This window comes from Octodon degus, unplaced genomic scaffold (assembly GCF_000260255.1).
Source record: "Octodon degus isolate 3935 unplaced genomic scaffold, OctDeg1.0 scaffold00092, whole genome shotgun sequence".
NCBI classification, from domain to species: domain Eukaryota; kingdom Metazoa; phylum Chordata; class Mammalia; order Rodentia; family Octodontidae; genus Octodon; species Octodon degus.
In genome coordinates, this window is record NW_004524668.1 from 5,398,434 (window position 1) to 5,404,082 (window position 5,649).

A 5,649-nucleotide genomic window follows, 5' to 3' on the forward strand; every position below is an offset into this window, starting at 1 on the left:
GAAGAAGAAGAAGAAGAAGAAGAAGAAGAAGAAGAAGAAGAAGAAGAAGAAGAAGAAGAAGAAGAAGAAGAAGAAGAAGAAGAAGTAGTTCTGCAAAGGGGGAGATTTTTGTATAATTTATCAACAACTGTATGTCCAGTGCCTAGGAGAGCGCTTGGCAATCAGCAGGTGCTCATTAAATGCTGAATAAATGAGTGAATGACCTGACTTGAAGCGGGCAATGTGGAAGCCGGAGACTTGAAAGGAAACAGTGCGTGAAGCCAGCAAGGACACCATCATCATTCAAACCACTAATACCAAACTGTGACTATAAAGTGGACCAGAGAAAAGGGCACACCAAGTGGATCCACTTAAAACAGGGATCTAAGGTTCATAGGGAAGGATGAAGAAAAGTTAACTGGGATTTTATTTATTTAATTTAGTGTATTTGGTACAGGGCCTCACCATGCAGCTTGGACTCATAATGATCCTCCTGTTTCAGTGTCCCCTGCGCTGGGATTATGGGTGTGCGCCACTACACCCGGACTTGGTGGTCAGCTCAGTGTGGCATGCAGTACCAGGGACTGAACCTGGGTCCCTGTACTTGCTGTCAGGAGCTTAGACCACTGAGCTATCTCTCTGGCCCCGGGATTTTATTTTTTAAAATGAAAATAAATGACTTTTAATTTCATGTTTCACTGTAACATGATCAAAATCAAACTTCCTTCTTAGCCACACAACTGGTTGTTGTCCATTTCTTCCTCTCTGTCCTTCACTGGCCCTGTCGCTAGATTCTTGATCACCTGTGACATTATGTGGGCTACAAGGGCATCTGCTCATCCTCCTGAGCTACCGCAGAGAAACCAGTGCTCACAGATGTGGAGTGATGGCCAGGAATTGGCCCTGGGCTTCAACACAGACAGGTGTTTGTGCAAGGTCCATTTTTATAAGTGGCCAGTTCATTAATATTTTTATTATGGCGACTTTTTTTAAAAAAGCCCTACACTTCACACCTGTGTGGTCTCAGGTATTGACTCCCCCATGGAGTCTGCACAAGCAAATAAGAGATATGACGGTAATCTAGGTAGAGCCGTCCCTGTACTGCAGCTGCTCCTGCCCAGGGCCCATGGTGGGTTGTGTCGGGACCACCTGCTCTAGTTCCCCAGGTTTCCAGAATAATCTGGAGGAAGGAAACTCTTAGAGTGTCTGGGCTCAGCAGTTCGAGCCCCATTGTGATGATAGGAAAGGGGAAGGGCTTTGTTCTGAGATGCCCCCTGGGACTCTCAGGAACATTCCCAGCCTGTCACTTCATTAGCAGAGGAGATGGAGCTTGGTTCCCTTTAGGCTTCGTTGAGGAGTTGAGAGGTGAAATTTCAATTCCCCAAGCTCCATATTTTATCTTCCTGAGGTCCTGATGTCACCTGACCCAGGACTGGCAGAAGCTTTCAGGGAAGCTGGACTCCTTCCTGACAAGAGCAGCTCCCTGGTGATCATCCCAGTCTGCCTCGCTACCCTTCTACTCTTACCCTGAGTTCCAGACAAGTGAGGACACTGGCTTTTCCACAGACCCTTGGTGAAGCCCACCTTCCTGCTGAGGCTGATGCTTATCCTTCAGCCCAGCTTTATGTTCCTAGACCTCCCTATGCTCTGGGTCTGTCTAAGTCTACCTCCCCCATGCAGCCTGTCCTGTCCTTCTCCTGAGCTCCCAGGAGATGCTTCACCCAGCTGCATACTGCTCCATGACTTGCCACCTACAAAGTGGCCCTAAGGTCTCCCTAGAGGGAACGTAAAGGCCATCCTCATTGCCAGTTGTCCATGCACCCAGTCTACGTGTTCAGTAGGTACAGTGGCATGGTGCCACCTTCTCCAGCTTCATTCCTGGTGGGAGGGGTCTGCTGTGCCCATAACTCTCCAAGACACAGGACACCCAACACCCCACCCCTCTGCAGTGTAGGGATTCAGCTAAACCCCCATGGGAATGGTTCTTAGTGACACAGGAGGCTGGGAATAAACTTGGCACTTCGCTCCCACCCAGCTTCCCACTCCTTGTCACTCTGGCAGACTCATGCTCAGGGCCAGGACCACAGTGGGACAAGGGACCACAGAGGGCAAACTTCCCAAGGCCCCATCTCAGGTCTTCCATCTTGGCCAACTCTCTGCGCTTTGCCCAGGGGGTTTCCGCTCTGCCTGCCCTAGTGTGTGAGCAGGTGTGTCACAGACGTGTACCCGTGGCATGGCCCATCCCTCTGTGACTTAGGCCTTCTCAGTGCCTTGCTGCGTGCCTCTGGAGTAGATCGAGGATCTCAAATCTAAGAGCACTTTTCAAGGGAACTGGCTGACATAAGCTAGGAAAATTGGTTATGATTCCCTCTCTCCCTAATAGCACAAACTCTTTGGACACTGAGAGTCAACACCCAGCTCTGCCTGGCATCCGGCGGCACACAGGGACTGGGTGTTTCAGTCCTCTTCCCTTCCATCCTGTCCTTTCTGTTAATTTAAACTGAGGACCTTGGCGCTGGTCAGCCAAGCCCCCAGCCCTGCCTGTGCTCATTCCAAGCCACTGTGAAGCCCTTCTCTGCTGCTCCTCGCTTGTCCACAGGACAGACATCCATCCACCCCTTCTTCCAAATCCCCACACTAACAGCACCTCCTTCTGGGAGCCTTGGCACCACACTGAGCATCCCTGGTCTCAATCCCCTCTCCCTAAGGAATCCAGGAACCCAGTGTCAGCCATACTGCTGGGTGAACACCACAGGAGCGCTGGTAGGGAAACATTCCCTGTCGATTTTTCCACGAGCAGTCACATTCTCTTCAAGGGAGTTGATCAGCTGGAAGGGTTTGTGCACTTCTGGTGACCCGGAGCTGCTCTAAGCCTCTTGGCCCACAGGAATGTTCCTAGTGTTCTCAGGGATGTTGGCTGACCTCTGCATGCCATGGCCAAGCCTCCTCCCTACTCCATCTGGAATGGAGATGCCCATAAGGCCAGGGTAGGGACAGTCTGTGAGCTTGGCCCATGGTTGAGCAGGGCTGTGTCACCAGAGGAAATGAGCAAGGAGGAGCAGAGAGAAACCCAAGTGCCCAGGAGAGAGGACAGCTTAAGCCTGAGTGCATGCCCACAGCCAAGTCCTGGCCTGGAGCTTTGGGCTCCTCTTCCCCTGACCTTCTTCCCCAGTGAGGCCCTTGTCACCATGGATCTGGCCTGCCACAGGCCCACAGTAAACACCATAGGTCTGGTGCTGAGAAGCCAGCCAGAGAGGGGAGGTCTGTACCAGAAACAGCAGCAGCGAGGGTGCAGGGAAGGACAGAGATCTTTCCTCTGGACCAGGAGGTGGCCAGGTTACTCCAGGGTCCAAGTGGGCATTTCAGCCACCTGCAACAGAGCGCATGTATGGACATCCAAGTGGGCCCTCTTCCCAACCCAATGACTTCACCAACAGCCTGGTGGCCAATGGCTAAAGCCACATGTGCCTGGCAAATACTTCCTCTATCTGCTGCAGCAGGGAGAAGGCAGCCCCTTCTGAGATCACCTGGCCAAGGCCAGGGGCTGGTTGTCACACTGCCTGTGAGGCCATGGGGCCCTGATTTTCCCAACTCCTGAATTGAAGGCTGGGGAGGATACCTTGGCCTGTCCCACTCCAGAAAGACAGTGGGCTCTGCAGTTCACCCACTAGAGCATGCCGCCCAGCATTCCCTGAGCCCTGGACCATCACCGGGGCTGAGAAATGGTCCAACCCCTGGAGATGGATGCTGGCCAGGGCTGGGTGATTAGTGCCCTGCTGTCACATGACAGGTCTTGAGGCTCCTACCCAGCAATCCCTGGGTCTGGGCCAACCCACAATCCTCTGCATATGCACAAGCACATGCACACTATACATATGTGTACTCATGGACACACCTGTACTGTTAAATGCCTGCCTCCCAGGGGATAAAGGACATCCCACATATGCACCTCTAAGCATGCACGCTTGCACATATATTCACATCACTGCCCCCTTTACCAACTCCTGTGGCTTACTTGTACATGTCACTACCCTCCAGGGACAGCCCTCTACACACATGTGCTCTGCACACTCCACATTCCCGCATAAATCATATACACATCCACACCTACTCTCAGCCCCCTTCGGACCCCACCAGCTCTCCTGGTGCCTTTGAACTCTTCACCTGGGAGGACTGCATCTCCCCAGTGCCCTGTGGCCCCTGCCCCGTGATCTGGCTGAGTTCACACAGGTAGAGCCAAGGAATAGGCATATGTCACACAGGAAAAAGTGAGAAAGGCCATGGGCGCCGGGGGTGGGGGAGAGAGAGAGGCAGAGACATAGAGACAGACACAGAGACAGAGACAGAGAGACAGAGACCTAGAGAGATAAAGGAGTGGGGACAGTACAGGTAGACAAGTGCCTGTTGCTCTTCCGAACAGGCAGAGGAGGGGAGGAAGGTTCTGGATCCCCCCTTCCCCAAGCCTGTCTGCTGCGGGCGCCGAGCTCCAGGATTGAACTATTGGGGCTGCTGCAGGAGATGTTATGACGGGACTTCCAGCGGGGGCTTGATGTGTCAGCAGACACCAGCTGTATCTCATGTCTGGTCCCCTCCCCCGGCCACTTCCCACAGCATGGATGCTCTGTTCAGAGCCCCCTTACCTGGCAGGAGCCCAGGGATGTGGGGCTCAGAGTAGAGTGTGCGCTCACCAGCGGCTTTGACACAGTCACGCTGGGCACTCAGAGGGCAGCGGGAGTGAGCCAGGCAGCTGGGGGTGGGCAGCCTGCAGTGCTCCTGATTGCCCTGAGACAGACCGGAGAAGATGGTGGGGCAGGGACTGTGGAAACAGGTGGCAGGGATAGAAGGCTGAGAGAGTCGGGGAGAGAGAGGGAGGGAGGGAGGGAGGGAGAGAGAGAGGAAGAGGGAGAGACAGGGAGAGGAAGAGAGAGGGAGAAAGAGAGAGAGAGAGGAAGAGAGAGGAGGGGGAGAGAGAAGGAGAGAGAGAGAGAGAGAGAGAGAGAGAGAGAGAGACTAGGACACAGGATGGGAGCAGCAACATGTGGTCTTCTTCTCTCACTTCTAATGCCAAAGCATCCTCAGCCCCTCCCGACATACTGACACACAAGAGACACACTTTCACAAGAGTCAACACACACACACACACACACACACACACACACACACACACACGCACGGACAAACCCTGTACTCAGCAGAGCCCCAGTGCTGTCCCTTACCTTGCCCCAGAAGCAACATGTGTGTGGCAAACACTACCTCCGTCTGCCGCAGTGGCTGCCTGCCCATGCCCAGGAGCTGCTGGAGAGGGCACTCAGGACCAGGCTGCCGTGCCCAAGCCTGGCGCTCACTGCCCTGGCGGTCAGCTTGATCAATGCCCACATTGCGATGGCTGTTTAGGTGGCCTGCAGGAAGCAGAGCCATTTGTTTTGTCAGAGCGTAACCATGACAATCACCCCATGCGCACACCGCTGGTGCTGCCTCTCCCCACCCCTCGCCCTTTCCTCCCAGCTCCTCCTGAGACCAGGAGGAGGCAGGAGGCCACTTTGCAGCCTTAGCTGACTCCTAACTCTTGCAGAACCTGATAAAAAGAGCTGATAGAAGGGTCTAGCCTGTGACATCAGGCCTTTGGCACCCCCTCCCTGGAGAATAGGTCTGTTTCCAGTTGCAACAGCC

The 5,649-nt window shown here is 53.9% G+C and overlaps 1 protein-coding gene across 2 annotated transcripts in view; it reads right to left on the reverse strand.

Annotated features, from left to right (window-relative positions):
• Vwa5b1 (von Willebrand factor A domain containing 5B1) overlaps window positions 1–5,342 on the reverse strand; it is a 59,842-nt gene extending 54,500 nt beyond the window's left edge. For both annotated transcript variants that reach the window (XM_023722590.1, XM_023722589.1), the window contains exon 1: window positions 5,196–5,342. The gene's annotated coding sequence lies outside the window, so the exon portion shown is untranslated. The remainder of the gene's footprint in view (window positions 1–5,195) is intronic.
• Between the last annotated feature and the right edge of the window lie 307 nt (window positions 5,343–5,649).